The following is a 20,269-nucleotide window of genomic DNA, read 5'->3' as shown; positions in this document are numbered from 1 at the left end:
CATATCCTGTGGATATGTCATAAATGTATTAATGAGGAATATAGCTACAACGGAGCTGGCTGGGCATGTTCCCCACATCCTGGGTGTCTAGGGGGAGCCGTTAACCCACTCTGCCTTGATCAGAATATAAAAATACAGGACATCGAACTGAATCTTTGCCCAAATACCGCTCTGGTCCAAAGTTGAAAAAAAAACTTTAACATAACTCTTATATGCAGTGTAGCAAGGTATAGTTCAGTGTACCCTCTATATAATACATAATACTATTTTTAATTTTTCTAATTTCTTTACTTTATGCATCCATATTATGATTATTACATGCATTACTTTCCCTCTCAATTCAGTTTGGAGACATATTATATTATCTGCTGCCATTTTGTGTTGTCCAGGATATTAAATGTTAATATTGGAATACATCCATTAGCCAGCTGACAATGTTTAATTTTGGACCATGTTCTAGTTGAACGTATCAAGGGATATAACCTCGTTCTAAATACCAAGACATACAATTCCCCACCCCTCCCCCTGCCTCACTGATTTACATGTCCACCACAGATAACCCTTCTTGCGGAACACATTAACGCCACAATAAGAATAAAACAATTATATTATTCTCTATTACTACTCTGCTCGCTGACTTTTGCAATTCATTATTTCTTGTGCTACTTTTCTCGTTGTTACGCTACCTCTGTTCCATGGATTTTTCCATCTTTGTCTTGTCACCGACTCTCCTCCCTCTGCAAACTCTGACTATTTTTTATCCTGCAGGATAGAAAAAAAGTGAGCGGGTTGAGCACAAGAAGGGAAGTAGGAGACATGAAAGAGAAGATTGAATGAGAAGGAGAAGAAGGCTGCTGCCAGGATGTGGATGGGAATCCAGGGAGAATGGAGAGAGCTGGATGGAGAGAATGAGCACTATAAAATAGTGACAAGGAATTGAGAAATCTTTGCCGAAGATGAAAATGAGACACTAGATTTACACAGAAAACTCAAGGAACGAAATCACATAAAAGAGGGACACAAAAAATGTAATACAACAAAAAGCTTGACGGGGAGCCATTTAATTGGTGGTTTGACGCATGTGTGAAAGGCTGAAGATGTGTCAAGGCCACAATCTAGCCAACCACCATGGTGGGGAAGAGGAATTGAATGACGATCAATAATAGTAGATATTTACCAGATTGTTACCAGGTCATGATACATCATAGATATGTACTTTTTACATCTCTATAATATCTTATGATATGGTAACATTAACTGGTATAGTGAAGAAGTTCGGAATATTTACACTGAATATGTGAAGAAATACCATAGTGAATATATACGTAGAGGTACTATATTGGGAATGTAAGTAAATATCAGATTAAGCAAATTAGGTGGTATACACGTGAAATATGAGGACGTATTTTAAGGAAAAAGGGCAGGATGTATGATAATGAAGAGCAATGGCAATAAAGTCCCATGGACCATCTGATCACAAACTGTAACTCTATACTTAAAGGGAGTCCGTCACCAGAATATCCGTATTAAACTAGTAACAGTGTATTGTAGAGGAGACTAACCTGTTTCTAGTGTTTATTTTCAATTTCTGCTTACTGCCTCCTTTTGTAGAGAAATCAGTTTTATTAAGGTTATGCTAATGAGCATTTAGGTGCAATGAGGGCGTCACCGTTGCTCCTAAATGCTCTAACGTCGCTCCCCAGTTCAACCCCCTCTCTCCCTTCTTACATTGATTGACAGGGGCCATTCAACGTAATCGGCGCATTCATGCCTGGCCCCTTACTGTCTGTAATGAGCGCGCATTCCTGCTCTTTACTAGGCGCATGCGCAGTATAATCTTCCTGCTTGACATTCTAATCGGTGCAGCGTCCCTGCTCTTTATTCGGTGCATGCGCGGTAGTGCCGATTACAAAGTTGAGCAGAAATATCGTACTGCACATTCGCCGAGTAAAGAGCAGGGACGCGCGCGCATTGCAGACAGTACGGGGCCAGGCATGAACGCGCCGATTACGCTGCCGTGGCCCATGTCAATCAATGTAAGAAGGGAGGGAGGGGGTTCCCTCATTGCACCTAAATGCTCATTAGCATAAACTTAATAAAACTTATTTCTCTACAAGGCTATGTTCACACGGGGTATTTTGCCGAGTTTTTTGACGCGGAACCCGCGTCGCAAAACTCGGCAAAAACGGCCCGAGAACGCCTCCCATTGATTTCAATGGGAGGTGTCGGCGTCTTTTTCCCGCGAGCAGTAAAACTCGCCCTATCTTCGGGCGCTTCCGCCTCTGACCTCCCATTGACTTCAATGGGAGGCAGGAGAAAGCGTATTTCTCGCTGTTTTATGCCCGCGGCGCTCAATGGCTGCGGGCGAAAAACGGCGCGATAATCGCCGCGAAAATCGGCGTGCAGGGAGAGGAATATCTGCCTCAAAGTTCCAAACGGAATTTTGAGGCAGATATTCCTCCCCCAAAATACTCCGTGTGAACATAGTCTTAAGGAGGCAGTTAAGCGTCAGTGGTGTTTTTAAACCTTCCACCAGAGGTTATTTTAAATATTGATACTCTACTTAGAGTTATAAACAAATCACTGGAGTAGAAATAGAGTTTGATAAAATGTAACTTTTACTCATTATTTTGAAAAGTGTGCAAATACATACACAAAGGACAATCTTTTAAAATTAAGATGTACTCCCTTTTGTGAGGGGAAAATGAAATTCTGTGCGGTTACCAAATGCCCACTTGCGCAGGTTGTAACCAAGTTTTTTACAGAATACTTGCAAGGCTCCAAATCATTTTAATATATAAGGAAAATGTTTTTCAGAGAGGTAGGTATTGCTGTGTTTGGGGTAATCAACCCCTCTACCCGCTTTATGATGTAGCAAAGTCCATGCCGTTCCTATAGCTGGGGACCGGGAAACCTCCTTGTTCCTTTTTATATATCCAGGCAACTAGTATTATGCCTTCTCCCAAAACATTTTGTTGAAATAACAGATCAAATGCATGAATATCGAGTGTACATATTCAGATTTGAATTTTAAGCCATAGAAGAACATTTCCTTAAATTTGCTATTATATTGAAAACAACAATGGTATAATGTATGAACATATTGTTGCCCCTTCTATGTTAAATACTCATTTTTCAGATATAATATATTTAAAGTCAAGGTTCATAGGGTTACTAGGACAATGAGCACAAAAAAGGATTTTGCAGTTTGTCTGCTGATTAGCAGCAACTACTGTATACAGTGTACACACTTCCATGAAGACCTGTATGTCTCCATGGTTATAGACAAAAAACAGGGCCAGCTTTAGATGTATGTAGACCCTTTGGTGGCAGAGTCACAATGGTCGTCTGAAGCCCCCACCCTTAGCCTGATAAAGGTAGAGCATGTTTAACCAGATTATCATAGAACTGCCAAGCACTGTAGGCCCTGGCATCTGCCCAGGTTTGCCTGATGCTGTTGCCAGCCCTGACTACAAACAAACCCTGTGTGTAGTCTGATCCGGCAGTCATATGTTACCTTCTTCTATCTGCCATTTTTCTACCATCTGTAGATTATTAAGGAAAATGTGGAATAACACATGACTGTAGGATCAGACTACTCAAATAGTTTGTTTGTAGTCTGTAACCATGGAGACATAGCTCATCATATGAGTTATATACACAAAATGGTAGGAGATTATTGTCAACATTATTTTAATATTTTTTTTAACATTTTAGATACAATGGAGCTATAAAGAGAAATTGTTTGCAAATGTTCACATAGTACTAGTATAAGTGCAAATCAGAGAGAGTTCATACTTCATGAGACCTGAATCAAGCAGTCATGTTGTGTTTTGAGCTCCCATGAGACAAATTGGTAACAGACTCATGGGGAGATTTATCAAAACTGGAAAAGGAAAAGTAGAGAAGTTGCCGATAGCAAGCAATTCTACCATATTCTGCTTCTCACTTTTCAGTAGCTCTACTGAAAATGAACGAAACAATTTGATTAGGTTCTATGGACAACTCCTTTGCATCAGTTTTGATAACTCTCCCCCGTAGTGTTTCATATGTCTCTGATTTGTAAATGTTTTGAAGATTCTACAATAAGCCCTCTCAGCTGTATGTATTTTTTTCATTGGTGAGGCTTCGTTCACATATGTGTCAGGGCTCCATTCTGACGTTCCGTCTGAGCTTTCTGTCAGAATAGAACCCTGACTGAAACAAACGGAAACCATAGGTTTCCGTTTCGATCACCATTGATTTCAATGGTGATGGATCCAGTGCCAATGGTTTCTGTTTGATCAGTTGTGCAAGGGTTCCGTCGTTTTGACGGAATGAGTACCATAGTCGACTACGATATTGATTCCGTCAAAACTACGGGACCCTTGCACAACTGAGGCAAATGGAAACTATTGGCACCGGATCTGTCACAATTGAAATCAATGCTGATGCAAACGAAACCTATGGTTTCCGTTTGCTTCAGTCAGGGTCCCGTTCTGATGGGAAGCTCTGACGGAATGTCAGAACGGGACCCTGACGCAGATGTGAACGAAGCCTTATTTAGTTTATGGGCTCAAAAGGGACTAAATAATATATTTTTTAACAGGATACTATAGTGCAAAGATGTAAAAATATGTCAAAGTGTAAATCTTTACACTAAAATGGCACATGCTAATGCTAGTATGAAGACAAACTAAGTAAAGGCCAGTTCTACTACGATTTCAACAGTGCAAGCAATTTTTGCACAAGTGAATTGCATAGTTGATGCATTTTATGCATCATTCTGTTTACCAGAATCACTTAAAGAGGCTCTGTCACCAGTTTATAACTGCCCTATCTTGTACCTAATCTAATAGGCGCTTTAATGTAGATAAGTAATGTGTTACATAGTTACATAGTTACATAGTTTGTATGGTTGAAAAAAGACACGTGTTGTTTTTCTTTTAAAAAAAACAAACGTTTATTTTTGACAAGTGTTATGCAAATCCAGCCAGGAGGCAATGTGTTTTCATTCTCCCGACACTCCAGTAAAGTTAATGTGGGAATAAGTGACAGCACAGTGTGTTCTCGCGAGATTACGCTGTGCTGTTGATTAAGCTGGACATGAATGAAGAGAAGTGTATGACGCTGATTGGTCAGCGTCATACACTTCTCTTTACAACACCCACTTGGTGAAAAGTAAATAAACGCCCACTTGGGCATTAACCCCTTCAGGACTGAGCCTGTTTTGGCCTTGTGGACGAAGCCGATTTTTTCAAGTCTGACATGTGTTACTTATGTAGTAGTAACTTGGGAATGCTTTTACCTATCCAAGTGATTCTGGGATTGTTTTCTCATGACATATTGTACTTTATGTTAGTAAAAAAATGTGGACAATAAATTTGATATTTATGTGTGAAATCAAAATTTTGAGAAAATGTGCAACAATTTGCATTTTTTTTTTAAATTAAATGTATCTGCTTGTAAGACAGACAGTAATACCACACAAAATAGTTATTATTTCATATATCCAATATGTGTACTTTATGTTTGCATCGTTTTTTGAACATTCTTTTATTTTTCCAGGACTTTTACAAGGCTTAGAACTTTAGCAGCAATTTCTCATATTTTTAAGAACATTTCAAAAGCCCATTTTTTCATGGACTAGTTCAGTTCTGAAGTGGCTATGAGGTCCTTCATTTTGAAAACGGCACCCCTCAAAGTATCCAAAACAGCATTCAGAAAGTGTTTTAACCCCATAGGCGTTTCTCAGGAATTAAAGCAAAGTTGAGATGAAATTTACAAAATTCTTTTTTTTTTGCCAAAAATAATTTGTAATACAATTTTTTCTGTAACACAGAAGGTTTTACACGAGAAATGCAACTCAATATATATTGGCCAGATTGTGCAATTTTTTTAAATATCCCCCATGTGGCCCTAGTATGCTGCTGGACTGAAACACCGGCCTCAGAAGCAAAGGAGCACCTAGTGGATTTTGGGGCCTCCTTTTTTTAATATATCTTAGGCACCATGTCAGGTTTGAAGAGGTCTTGTGGTGCCAAAACAGTAAAAACAAAAACAAAAGTGACCCCATTTGGGAAACTTCAGCCCTCAATGAATTTATCTAGGGGTATTGTTAGCGTTTTAAAACCACAGTTTTTTTGCTAAATGTATTTGAATTAGTCTGTGAAGATGAAAATTTCCTTTTTTCTGAAAAAACGTCGACATTTTTAATTTTTACAAGGAATAAAGGAAAAAAAGCACCCCAGCATTTGTAAAGCAATTTCTCCCGATTACGGAAATACCCCATATGTGGTAATAAACTGCTGTGTGGACCCACAGCACGGCTTAGAAGGGAAGGAGCGCTATTTGGCTTTTGAAGCTCAAATTTAGCTGGAATGGTTTTCAGGTGCCATGTTGTATTTGCAAAGCCCCTGAGGTACAACATGGGTCTAAACACACATGCTTGAGTGATCTGAATGTATGTTTATCAAAAGAAAAATATGAATGCGGCGGCTGCTACATCTGACTGCTGTCTAATGTGTAATATATCTATAAAACTCTGTAGATATAAGACATTAGTCTGTCACAGGAAAGCTATAAAAATATGAAATTTAGCTAAGAAACGTTAAAGAAAGGCTATAAGGAGAGCATCGGCATAGAAAAATGTAAAGCGCTACAGAACTCTAAAGGCAGAAAATGGGGTCACTGAACAAGAACAGAAATTCTTGAGAAATGGTAACACTGGAAAGAAATAGCAGAACATAGAAATACTAAGCTTCCGTTGCATTAAGAGCTACAAAGAAAATTATTAACTTTGAAGGTAAGGTCCAAAAAGGAGACATTTGACAGGACAGGATATTTTTTAAAATTCTTTTTAAGGGAAGGCAATAGGAGAAAGTTTGTGAGTTTGTAGCTAGCAGGAATAGCAGTGTCAATACTGAAGAGCAAAAAGCTGACCAAACATACACAACAGTAAGGTCAGGAATCTCAGGAGGGGATTATGTATTATAAGATTCGAGGAATATTTGCGACCTTGATATAGAAGAAAATATATGCAAGGATTGAATTGGAAATGCTGCAGAGATACAAAGACCTAGGAGGGTTGGTGATTCCCAATCCCTGGCTTTATTTCCTGGCCTCACAGCTTCAGCAGGTTTAGGGCTGGGGCCAAAGAGATGGGCTTGGAACCAATAGAAATTGATGGCACTCAAAATGGGGCACTCCCCTTCTTATTACTAGTCTGGAGGTAGGGTTAGTAGGAGGGAAACGACAATTATTTTCTACTGTTAATTTAGTAGTAAAGGATTGGGATAAAGTGAATGAGCTGCAGCAGATATTTGGCTTTACATCATATACACTGTTTTGGCGTAATCCTAAACTACCAGAAATATTCAGACTGGAGGGCTTCTCACCCTGGGAGATTCAAGGAATAATGTTTTTGAATCAAGTCCGATCCAATGGGCAATGGGCAATTTCAAACTTTTGACCAAAGTCAAAAAGATTACGATCTCCTACATGGGTATTTTTTATAATGTTTTACAACTGAGGCATGCCTTTGAGGCACAAAGTAGAAATACTTTTATGCTGACTTCATCAAACTCACTTTTAGATTTTGTTTTTGCCTTCGAGTGCAGAACGGGAGCTATTTATTAAAGGGGTTTTCCACTTTCTGATAACTGATGACCTATCCACCGGATAGGTCATCAGTATAAGATAGGTGCGTGTCCGACACCCAGACCCCGCACTGATCCGCCACTCGGGCTGCCTCCGTACACCGGATGTTTGGAACGGTATGCAGTAGTTGGAGCCGGAAGCAGATGGCTCCGAACACTGCATAGCGGCTGTTCGTCAGAACTGCAGCTCTGCCCCTATTCACTTGAATAGGAGCAGAGCTGCAGTACTGCAGCTTGGCCGCTAATCTTTGACTGGAGCCATCTGCTTCCGGCATTATCACCCGATGCCCAGAGGCAGCCAGAGTGATGGATCGGTGCGGGGTCCGGGTGTCGGACCCCCAAAGATGATATACTGATGACCTATCCGGTGAATAGGTCATCAGTTGTCAAAACGTGCAAAACACCTTTAACAACTCATGTCAGCCTATCTGCATTGTTGTCCTTTGGAAATTCTGAGAAAATATATGTGGGACCCATCACTGATGATCAGTGGACTGAAATCTCACAACTTACACCCACATTATCCTTATGTGAGGCTCAGCACTTATATAAATTATACTTTTTACATAGTGTATATAAAACTCCTGCTTTGATGTTCAAAATAGGTATTAGATCATGCCTGATGCAAAACTTAGAGCAGAGTCTAAGTCCCGAGGTGTGGTATAGAAGATGCCCACCTGCTTCCCATAGTATGGGACTGTATGGAACTAGACACTTATTGTATAGGATTCCTGGATATTATTAAAAGAGGATATTGTGTCGATATCCCAGCAAACAAAAGGATTTGCCTTCTAGACATACTTGGGGACTTGGAATTAGACAAACTTAGAGCCATAGGTATTCAAAGGACATTATAACAAGCACGGAAAAATATTGAAGGCCATTGGATACAACTCAACTCCCCATACCATACAGGAATTTGCAAGATGAATGGTACGATTAGATTAGAAAGGTGGATATATCTAAAACGCAATTGTATATCTAAATTTTTATCTATCTTGGGAAATTCGATAGACAATCCCAATCTACCTAAGCTGGCTTTACTAGATACTGGCATGAACCCAATGTAACTCCTAAACAGGGGGATGTGGGTTTATCTGAATTTTTTCTACTGAAATTCAATTAATCACTGGTTATCAACCAAAAATTGGTTCTATAGGCCCTGTGGCAAAAATTCATAACTGGAATAGGATCCACTAATATTAATAAATAACTTTTATTGGGTATGCTTTAAAATCAACAAAAATGGGGACTTAAAAAAGTTCACATATAAATGAATGAATGAGGTCCCTGGTCAATGGGATATGCTAGTATTCGCGATTACCCATGAATACAAACATATCCTATGCACTACGAACCTCATTCATTCATTTATATATGAACTTTTTTAAGTGACCATTTTTGTTGATTTTAACGCATACTCAATAAAAGTTATTTATTAATATTAGTCGATACCCTATTCCAGTGATTTAAATTCAATTAAACACAAAGTATTAAGGTCATCGCTCAATTCACTTATTGTTGTCAAGTAATGGTCTATATATGGTACCTTCTCAAGTATAATTAGCATGGTGTTTGTAGTTGCTTTATATATATGATTTATGCCTATAATGGTAATAGCTGAAATACGTTTCTGATATACTACCATATATATTTGGCTGTCTCATGGGGAGGGCACTTATTTACCGGTTTGGGATTCAAATGTGCCTCCCCTTGATTTTTCTCGAATTGCGTTGTTATACAATTTGTCATGATACTAATTCAATACAATCTCGCGCTATCCAGAAAAAAACGTATATGTTAATGTATACTTTTTTTTAACATGTTAGTCTAAGGGTGACGGATGGCATCCATCAGAGGCATCCTTTTTTTTACATGTTTAACATCTTGCGCCACACATCTCGGATATGTTAGGTTTAGACATAAATTAAGGTAGGGCACATCTGTAAATGGATCTGTTTTTCCTATGTCTTTAAAATGTGTTAAAAAAATCTGATTAATCCCTTAACGCTTTCTCATGTACATGTACGTGACACGGGTCAAAGGGAAGTATGGAGCGTGCTCACAGGCTGAGCGCGCTTCATACTCAGCAGGTGTCGGCTGTGATATACAGCCGACCCCGCACTGTAATGGGCAGATCACTTTGATTCCGCTCATTTATCCCCTTAGATTCAATAGCGACCACCACATCAAAGGCATTAGAAAGAGAAGGATGGCTCCCTCTGACAGTCCATCACCCCCCCTGCAATTCAATTGCGGGGTGCCGATGGTTGCCATGGCAGCCTGGGGGCCTAATCAAGGCCCCCAGGTCTGCCATCTTTGTGCTTCTATTATAATAGAAGCCTGTCAATATCACGATATACTGCAGTTAAGAAAAAAAAAACTACTATAGTAATGTTAAAAAAAAAAATTCTGGCAAATTACTGCCCTCTCCACAATGTACATGTTGTTTACCTCTAGTTCGAAAACCCAATTTGCAGGGATTCCGGACACTGCATCTTAATTCATTGGTTCACCTCTTTCCCAGATCAACACATTTGAACAGGATTTGTGTATCTCTGTCTCCTGAACAACTGTTCTATCATCTCTATCTTCTACCTGGAGGCAGGCTAGAAACTCCTCTCCAGTCTGCATTGCAATTGAAGATACAAATGCCGATGCCTTTTGTTGGCTCTACCTGTGAGAGGTGTAAAAATACGGCTTTAGACCCTAATAGACGGAGCCATTATCAAACGAATTTCCGTACAATCGTTCGAATGTTAGAGATAATCGCCACGTGTAATAGCGTGCAAATATCGAATGATAAATCGTTGTGTTTCTGTAGATCGGCCACATCTGCCTGAGAGTAAAATGATTGTTCGTCCCTGCCTCATCCCCTCCTCTAATCAGAAATTTTTCAGTTGTTAGCAGATCGGTCCTTTGCACACCACCTACAAGCTTAATATTTTTTTGTGTGTAATTGCTGTCATTATGACGAACGAACAACTATCGCAGTAACGACTGAACATGAAAATCTTTAGCAAATATTGTCACGTGTAATAGACCGTCTTTGGATGCAAACGACTCGCTAAATCATCGTTGGTCGCTAGTTCATGAAAGAATATCTGGCCGTCTAATAGGACCCTTACTCCATGTGTTCTAGTCTGGTTGATCTTTTGGACCCTGTATGAAGGATCAATTCTAGATCAAGTTCCAGGGTGCGCCAGACTAAAAATGGAGCCTTGGCTATATACTGATTTGATATATTCACTAGCCTTACTTAAAGAGATCCTTCAGCACCCTAGGCTGGAAGATCTCCCAACACCCGGACAACCAGATGTTAAATAAAGTACTTTTAATATGAAAAGGCCCACACAAAAAAAGGAGTAACTTGCAAAATATGCAACAGGGCCCCTAACAGCTATTTATCATTTATATTACTGGTCTCCTCATATGCTCCAGGGTTGAAGTAATGCTGTCCCTAATACCTGAACCAGTAGAGGATACCATTAACAAAAAGATCAATTGCTGAGGCTGCCGGGCACATATGCTGTGACATCATCAATCTAATATATACATTTCTGCAAAGCAAGCGTGCTCACTACTTATCTCCTTATACATGACAACCAGCTTAAGCAGAAAAAACGAAAGCCAGGTGGATATATTTAGAAGTGGTATCAACATTCATGCTATTTTAGATGTATTATTCATCTCAGGAATATAGAACTTTTGTAATATATTAATGTTAAGTGATAGCTTTTTAAAGAGCGGGTAGTGTCGTTGCCAATATTTGCAACTGAAAATGATATAAGAAAACTTTAGAACTACCTGTTAACTCTGAAAAATGGAGACGTTTAGCACTGTAACACTGCCACCCTTCAAAATATGCAGCACACGTTTGCATGTGTGTATTGGGCACACCGAGCTTTTGTGTATCAAGCACATCAGAATACTGCAGTGGTTTATGGTATAGACTGAGCATACATGTTAAATAGATAGTGAGCTTGCAATCTCATCTCAATTAAGTGGGCCATCTTTGCTCCGCGTCATAGCATGTAGCAATAAGAGTACAGATAGGTGTAGAATATATCTTCCATGGACACGCCATATCCTGTTTAGGATGTATCAGTAATCACACATTTAGAAGTCAGTAATGAATTCTACATCTGTGCTGCTTCAGTATACTGACCCGTGCAGCCCCCCCTCTCTGCGTCCTTTCATCTTACACTCCATCCCTCGCATGTCCTTCATTTGTTTTTGTTTTTTTATAAAAGCGCAGTACAGAAATCAGGCCCCTTACTGCTTCTTAATTAATATCATTAACAGGATTAAATGTCTGTATATCTGAGAACTGCATGCTTTACTTGATAATCTCCCTTATCTCACTTTTTATTACTACTCCAGCTATGCACAGCCAAGCCACCATCATCCCCCATATTACTGCCCTAGTTTTACATAAGCTGGTGGCTCTATCCAATAAAACAGTGCAGGGTAGAAACCTGCTGGTCAGAAATGCTAATGACATTCAGTAATTTCATGCATGATCGTATCAGGTTTTAAAGGGGTTGTGCAGACACGGTTTATCATACTGATGACCTATCCACAGGATAGGTCATCAGTATATGATCAGTGGGGGTCCGACAACTGGACCCCACACCGATCAGCTGTTAAGCAATGGTCGGTGCCGAAAGCAGATAGCTCCATACAGGGCCAGCCTTAGGGGTGTGCGACCTGTGGTGCATCACTCCAGCAGGTGGAAGGGGGTGCTGTGCTGGCTCCCTTCCCCTGCTTGTGTTTCAGAAGCGCCCGGCAACTCATCAGCTGCCTTTCTGCCCGGGGGCTTCTCTCAGTGGTGTCGCTACCGCTGTAGCAACCAAAGCAGTGACAATAGGCATGAAGGTGTCCATGCTGCCCATCAGGACGGTCCACCTCATGGCTGGCAGCGCCGCTAGCAGCCACATTCAATAGTATCTGGGTCCTTAGGATGCAGATACTATTGCACAATATAGAAGAGCAGGGAGGTATCTCCCTGCTCTGCTGTCTACTAGCGCCACTGTAGCTCCCTGATGGAGCGGAATCCCCCTGTAGCCGGGGATTCCGCTCCTGGATGGAGCGCTTGATGTCTCTGTCCATATATGAACAGTGACATCAGGGGCAACTCCTGAAGCGGAATCCCCCTGTGGCCTCGAGTCTGAAAGGTTTGGGAAACTGTGTACTAGGCGACAGAATCACGCTGACCTACGCAAGGATCTCGTCGTCAGCGTTGTGGAGCAGCTCAGTTTGTCTTGGGAACGGGGCCTAGGTGAGTACAATTTTTCTAAATATCAAAACCGCATGTCATATGGATGGCATATGCGTGAAAATCACGCAGCCATGCACCATTCACTGATGACACACGGAACTGCAATGCGCGCAAAACGCACACGCTCATGTAAATAAGGCCTTATGCTGAGACCTGTGTCCGTCAGGTTAGCGGCACTGACCGGTTCAGTGAAAGAGCATCCTGCGTGATCTGCCTGTTGTCGATCACATCTAAGGCTACATCCACACGACATGTCCTATTTTTTGCCGTTTTTACGGCCCCTCAGCTCCCATGGAAGTCAATGGATACGTTTTTACTGCCCGTTTTTAATGAATCAATCCTTGTAACGGACAGAAAACTGTTCGAGGATTCCCCGCACACAGCGCTACTTTGAGCGCTGAGCCCGGGGACGCCCATGACATTACTATCTATATATGGACAGTGATATTGGGCTTTCAACTGTGGAGTATCCGGCCAGATCATCGCAAAATCTCTGGCCGGGGACTTCTGTCTCCCTCTGGCCTCCCCTGTAGATAGCGGCACCCCCCCATAGATGGCACTCCACCCCTCCAGATAGCGCCGCTGTAGCTCCTTGAAGGAGCGGAATCCCCGGCCGACACTCTGGCCAGGGGATTCCGCTACTGGAGAAGCCCCTGGCGTTACTGTCCATATATGAACAGTGACGTCAGTGGCTACCTCTGGAATCTCTTGACAGAGCGGAATCCCCGGCCGGTGCTCTGGTCAGGGGATTCCGCTACTGGAGTAGCCCCTGGCGTCACTGTCCGTATATGGACAGAGACATCAGGGGCTCCCTCTAGGTGTGAAATCCCCGGCCAGAGGGATTCCGCTCCTACAGGGATCTACAGTGCTATCTACGGGGGTGCCGCTATCTACAGGGGGTGCTATGTACATGGGGGGGTGCTATCTACAGGGCGATAATTTATGGGGGGGTGCTTCCTACATTGGGGGTGCTATCTACAGTGGGGGGTGGTGCTATCTACAGTGGGGGGTGGTGCTATCTACAGTGGGGGTGGTGCTATCTACAGTGGGGGTGGTGCTATCTACAGGGGGGGCTGGTGATATATACAAAGTGGGGTTGGTGCTATCTACAGGGGTGTGGCACTATCTACATAGGCACTGTGGCACTATATGGGGGGGTGACTATCTACAGGAGACACTATTGTGCTATCTACAGGGGCACTGTGGCACTATGAGGGCACCGGCACTTTATATGCGTGCACTATGGCACTATGTCACTTTATATGTGGGCACTGTGGCACTATGTGGGCACTATTTAGAGTGGGCACTGTGGCACTATCTACAGCGTCATTGCAGCACTATCTCCATGGGCACTATGGTGTTTTCAGGGGGTTTGGACAATAAAACCAACAAATTAAATCCATCAGTTTTTTTAACGGCCATGAAAAACGGATGACAAACGGCCATTAAAAACGGACATACGGACTGGAAATGGATGAAAATTTGGAGACACACTGATGCAAAATGGCCATGAAAAACTGACAGTTGATCAGTTTTTAATGGCCATTGTTTTCCCACTGTCGTGTGAATATAGCCTTAGGCCTCATGCACACGACCGTAGCCAGGTACACGGCCGTGATTTTCGGGTCGGCCGGCTGCGGGCTGTCAGCCGCAAGCCGCCCGCAAATCGCGGGCCATGCACATGGCCGCGGCCATTATTTTCAATGAGCCCGGACCGCAGAACACGGCCGTAATAAGATAGGTCCGTTCTTTCTGCAGTGCGGGCTCCCGGGCCATGCACGGACCGTAAAAACTACGGTCGTGTGCATGGCCCCATAGAAATGAATGGGGCTGCAATTCTCCGGTGGATTTTTGTGGGAATTGCGGCCGCAAAAACACGTTCGTGTGCATGGAGCCTTTGGCCTTATTCACACGACAGTGAAAAATGTCCGTGTAACGGACGTTTTCAGAACAATGATGTTCTATGTGTGTATTTACACGGCCGTTTTTTCCGTCCTATTTTTTGGCCATTTTCACGGCCAGACTGCCCCCATAGAAGTCAATGGATCAGTTTTTAACGGCTGTGGGGGTATTCTACTGTGTGGGGCAGCTACGGGGAGCATTATACTGTGGTGGTCAGCTATGGGGGGCATTATAATGTGGGGGGCAACTATGGGAGCATTATACTGTGTGGGGGCAGCTATGGAGGGGCATTATACTGTGTGGTAGATTTATACTGTAGGAGCAGTTACAGGGAGCATTATACTGTGGTGATCAGCTATGGGGGGAATTATACTGTGGGGGGGGGGGGCAGCTATGGGGGGGCAGCTATGGGGGGGCATTAGACTGTGTGGGGGGCAGCTATGGGGGGGTCATTATACTGTGGGGACAGCTGTGGGGCATTATACTGTGGGGGCATTCATGGGGTCTGTCGGGCAAGGCAGCTGGGCATAGGCGTGTACAGGGGTCTGGTGGTGTTGGGGAGGGGTAGGGGGGCCTAAGCAGAATTCTTGCACCAGGGCCCATGAGCCTTTAGCTACGCCTCTCCCAGGCAGAGTGCTAGTAGTGCTCTGCCCGGGACTATGGCTCTGGGGTTGTCCCTGACAACACTTTCCATATATAGACAGTGACGTCAGGGGCTGTGTGGCACTAACTGGGAGGAGGGGGCTGTGTGGCACTACCTGGGAGGAGGGCTGTGTGGCACAATCTACAGAGGGCACTGAATTTATGGGGGTACAAACTGGGGGCCTAACTTCTATATGGGGGCATAAACAGGGCCTAATGTCTATATGGGGTCACTAAGTGACGATTTTTGGCATTTTACTGCCGCCGTGAGTTCCCCCATAAAGGGCCCACTAAGTCTGTGTCGCCCAAGGGCCCACATAAACCTGGAGCCGGCCCTGTACAGGGGGTCTGTGTGGCATCATATACAGTGGGTCTGTTTGGCATCATATACAGGGGGGCTGTGAAACAATCATGACAATGACCTTCCTTTGGGTGTTTTGAGGGGGTTGGGACAAAAAAAGCCTGACAAATGAAATTCATCAGTTTTTTTAACGGCCATGAAAAACGGTTACAAAATGGATGTCAAACAGCCATTAAAAACGGACAGACGGACTGGAAATGGATGAAAATTTAGAGACACACTGATGCAAAATGGCCATGAAAAACTGACAGTTGATCAGTTTTTAATGGCCATTTTTTTTCACTGTCGTGTGAATAAGGCCTAAGTTCTGAACTTAGATGTGATGGATAACAGGTGGATCCTGTGTGTCAGAGGCACACAGGATCCGCTAAGGGTATACACAAAATAAAAAACGTCTCAAAATACGGAGCTTTTTTCCAAGTGAAAACAGCTCCTAATTTTCAGAGGTTTTTTAATCAAATTTGCGATTTTCGCGGCGTTTTTAACGGCCGTTTTTTAAGCTGTTTTTCCATAGAGTCTATGAAAAACGGCTCCAAAAACGGCCCAAGAAGTGACATGCACTTCTTTTTATGGAGTGTCTTTTTACTCTCCGTTTTTTAAAAAGACGCCCCTTATGAACTAAATGCTGTTTTTCCCATTGATTTCAATGGGCAGATGTTTGTAGGCGTTCAGCTACCGTTTTTTCAGGTGTTTTTCGAGTCGTAAACGCCCCGAAATACGCCTGAAAACACTGCGTGTGAACATACCCTAACACTGAACCCATCAGTGCCACTCAACTGACGGATACAGGTTTCAGCGCTAGATACAGCTGCTCTGTATACAGGATACAAAGCAGTTTCATCTCAAAAAGTATTTAGAAAGTTGCACCAAAGACAATGATATACATTTAAAAAAAACACTATACGATCTCAAAGGTGTACATAGCCTTTAAGGTGAGAATGTCACCATAATACAGTGCCATACAGGGGCACAATACGGCATCACACAGAGTGCCGCTGTACTGGCTATGTGCACATGGCTCTGCTGAGAGCTTGAGGCCTAAGTCACAACACAAATTGTAATGTCTGCTGAATGCAATAATAAGGTAAGAAAATGATAGTGTAGTAATCTTTCATGTTAAAAATACATATGACATTCATGTGACTTACTCACAGTGACATTTCCAGCATCTAATTCAGCTTCCATTAGTTCTCTTTAGTACTGAGTAAATGGCTCCTTACCAAATCACATGGAACATACATTTCCATTAAGTGTTGAAGATTTTCATATGACATTAAGTGTAACTCCACCCAAAATACATAACTTCCCTTTTCTTTTGCTAATTCACCCTGTCCTTACATGTAAAGCGTCGTTTAGTTCTTCACACCTGGATTATATTATTTCATTTTTAACAGTGACATTTAGGTCCACGGAGACAAATGGAGTCACTGCGGCTCTGTACAGCAGAGCCATAGGCGCTCTATAATGCGGCATCTGATGGAACATGGCACTATGGTTAGAATCAAAGGCATACAGTAGTGCCACGGGCCTTATAGACTTCATTTATGAGCCTTCATTATTATTTTTATAACTAATAAAAGATTTTAAGCTTGTCACCTCTATGGGAAATCCTGGGTATATAGTTTTGCTACTGGTGTTTTATCAGTACATACCAATAGCATTTTACAGACTGAGGAGTGACAGCACTATCTCCAAGGTAGTAAGAAGATCTGGTGTTGCCACAATCTGCACCAAACGTATCTGGCACTGGCTACAAATGACACTTTTAGTAGAGTTTCCCTTTAATACCATAATATTGCGTATAGCTGAAGAGGGATCGCTCCCATATATTTCTATTTTTAAGAAAATTATTTATTTATTTATTCTTAAATTGCTCTTAAAGTCAGAAATTTTGCATGACTGTGCACTTAAGGGTATGTTCACACGCAGAGTCAAAAACGTCTCAAAATACTGAGCTGTTTTCAAGGGAAAACAGCCCCTGATTTTCAGACGTTTTTTGAGCAACTTGCGTATTTTGCTGCGTTTTCGCAGTGTTTTTTACGGCCGTTTTTGGAGCTTTTTTCAATAGTCTATGAAAAAACGGCTCCAAAAACGTCCCAAGAAGTGTCCTGCACTTCTTTTGACGAGCCGTCATTTTATATGCATCCTCTCTGTCGTAACTGTAAGGTTCCCAGTCACTGCAGGGCTCTGTACGGTAAGGTTATCAGATTTTGTAACACAAATCTAAGGCCAGAAATTATATTAACTTCCATGAATAACACAACAGACATTATATGTTCCATTATGTTTTTATTCTACAAACCCAACATACATAGTTTACCTTTTTACTTGATAGATTAAAAGGATTCTCTCACCAGGACAATTTCCATTTACCCATATGGACATCATAGAGGGACCCTCGTCTATTAGCTCTTGCGAACCTGTTCCGTACATGTATTACATGGTCAGCCTTCTATTTGAATGACTAACATGTAATACTGCATTTCTCTTGCAATAGCCATTGCAGGGCAACTGTATGGCCAGCTGCAGCTTCCCCAGTGATAACAGCTGATCTCTGGGGGTTTCTAAAGCTGGACTCGTGGCGATTAGCTGATCGCCAGGCCAGCTTTAACCTTGGCTAATGTATGCACAAATGTTATACCCATCAGGTAGAGATCCACCATACTCATACACCAATTATACTTTCCGTATTTTATTATATCTAATCTGTACAGTTGGTAACAACTCTTTCAAAGCAGCTTTGACAAAAAATAAATATTTGTTACACCTGTTACTAGAATCAGAAGTTGTATGGAGATGCTCAGACTAAAGCTACTGGATGCTAGTGCAATATTAGGGCCGGCATCAGCACCCGGCGAACCCGTGCCGAACCCGTGCCGAACAAGTGCCGGGGCCCATTAATCTAGGGCGGACCCACTCTGCCGCTGGGTGCTTTACGCTGCCGTCATGGCCCCTCCAGGAGCGAAATCCACAGTCAAAACGTTGCCGATGCTCTGGTTGGAGAGTCCACTCCTAAATGGAGCCCCTGACGTCCCTGTCTATACAGTGACGTCATGGGCTTTCCAGGACCGGGATCAAGACGATCTGGCCGGGGATTCCGCTTGTGGAGAAGCCCCTGACATCACTATTCATTTATGGACAGTGACATCAGGGGTTCCTCCAGAAGAGGAATCCCAGGCCAGAGCGTCGGCAATGCTCTGGCTGGGGTTTCCACTCCTAGAGGGAGCCCCAATGGCGCTATCTACATGAAGGCGAGTGGCGCTATCTACAAGGGAGTCTGTGTGGCACTATACACAAGGAGGTGTGTGGCACTGTCTACAAGGGGGTGTATGTAGCACTATCTACAAGGGGGTGTGTGAGGCACTCTCTACAGGGGGCTGTAACACTCTATAGAAGGCACTGTGGCATTATCTACAAGGTGTGTGTGTCACTATCTACAGAAGGCACTGTGGCACTATCTACAGAGGGCACTGTGACCTTATCTACAACTGGGGGCCTAATTTCTATATGGGGACATAAAGGGGGCCTAACTTTTATATGGGGGCACAAACTGGGGGACTAACTTCTATATTGTGGCACAATCTGCCGTTTTCTGTCATTTTACTGCCGCCGTGAGTTCCCACCCAAAGGGCCCACTAAGTTTGTGTCGCCCAAGGGCCCACATAAACCTGCAGCCGGCCCTGATTATATGCATTGCCACAAAACCTAACCAACAAAATGTAATGTGCAGCCATACTGTATATCATAACTCAGATTGTATAGGATTTATGCTCTATTCAGAGGAGATCAAATATTTAGCATATTGTTATAGATATCGGCCACTGGCCATCACTCAGCAAAACAGAAGCGCAAAATTTAGTTTAGAAATATATATACCCCCTAGGAGAGTGGTCTCCAACCTGTGCCTCTTCAGCTGTTGTGAAACTACAACCCCCACCATACTGGGAGTTGTAGTTTCAGAACAGCTGGCGAGACAGAGGTTGGAGATCATTCCCCTAGGACATTCTTGAACATTTCTGTATTCATTTTGCAGTTGGTAAGATTTAAAGGCTCAGCATCCACAGACCCTCATTCCGCAACCTCACTATTACCACATTCATGATATGTAGCGCAGGTTATATGTTTCGCTCTTAGAATGTCAAATATATTTGCTCTTACTGCCTTATAAAAGTTAAACTCATTTGACTTTAGAATCTAAGCTGATTCTTGCATTCCCCAGTCAATGTCCATTTTCAAAAACTCAAAATCTTAATGATTTTTCTCAATGATCCATTTTTTTGTACAAGAGCTTGCAGTTTAAAATTGCAGTTGATGTCCAGCAACTCATATGAACACCATGTCCTTAATGAGAAATGTTGACAGCTGTCTACATGGATTCTAAAGTAAACTTCATTTTGATGCTTCCATTGATTTTATTTACCATCTTTTGTGGACTCCCACATCTAA

General features: G+C 42.4%; 1 protein-coding gene across 2 annotated transcripts in view; it reads right to left on the bottom strand.

Moving 5' to 3' along the window:
• Nucleotides 1–20,269, bottom strand: part of DLGAP4 (DLG associated protein 4) — a 115,457-nt gene that overhangs the window by 81,634 nt on the left and 13,554 nt on the right. Inside the window, exon 2 of one of the 2 annotated variants that reach the window (XM_075845623.1) lies at nucleotides 687–762. The exons of the other annotated variant lie outside the window; for it this stretch is intronic. The gene's annotated coding sequence lies outside the window, so the exon portion shown is untranslated. The remainder of the gene's footprint in view (nucleotides 1–686; nucleotides 763–20,269) is intronic. 2 annotated transcript variants of the gene reach the window in all.

This window comes from Rhinoderma darwinii, chromosome 13 (genome assembly GCF_050947455.1).
Source record: "Rhinoderma darwinii isolate aRhiDar2 chromosome 13, aRhiDar2.hap1, whole genome shotgun sequence".
Classification (NCBI taxonomy): domain Eukaryota; kingdom Metazoa; phylum Chordata; class Amphibia; order Anura; family Rhinodermatidae; genus Rhinoderma; species Rhinoderma darwinii.
The sequence above is the reverse complement of the archived record's forward strand: the minus strand, read 5'-3'. Positions and strand labels throughout refer to the sequence as shown.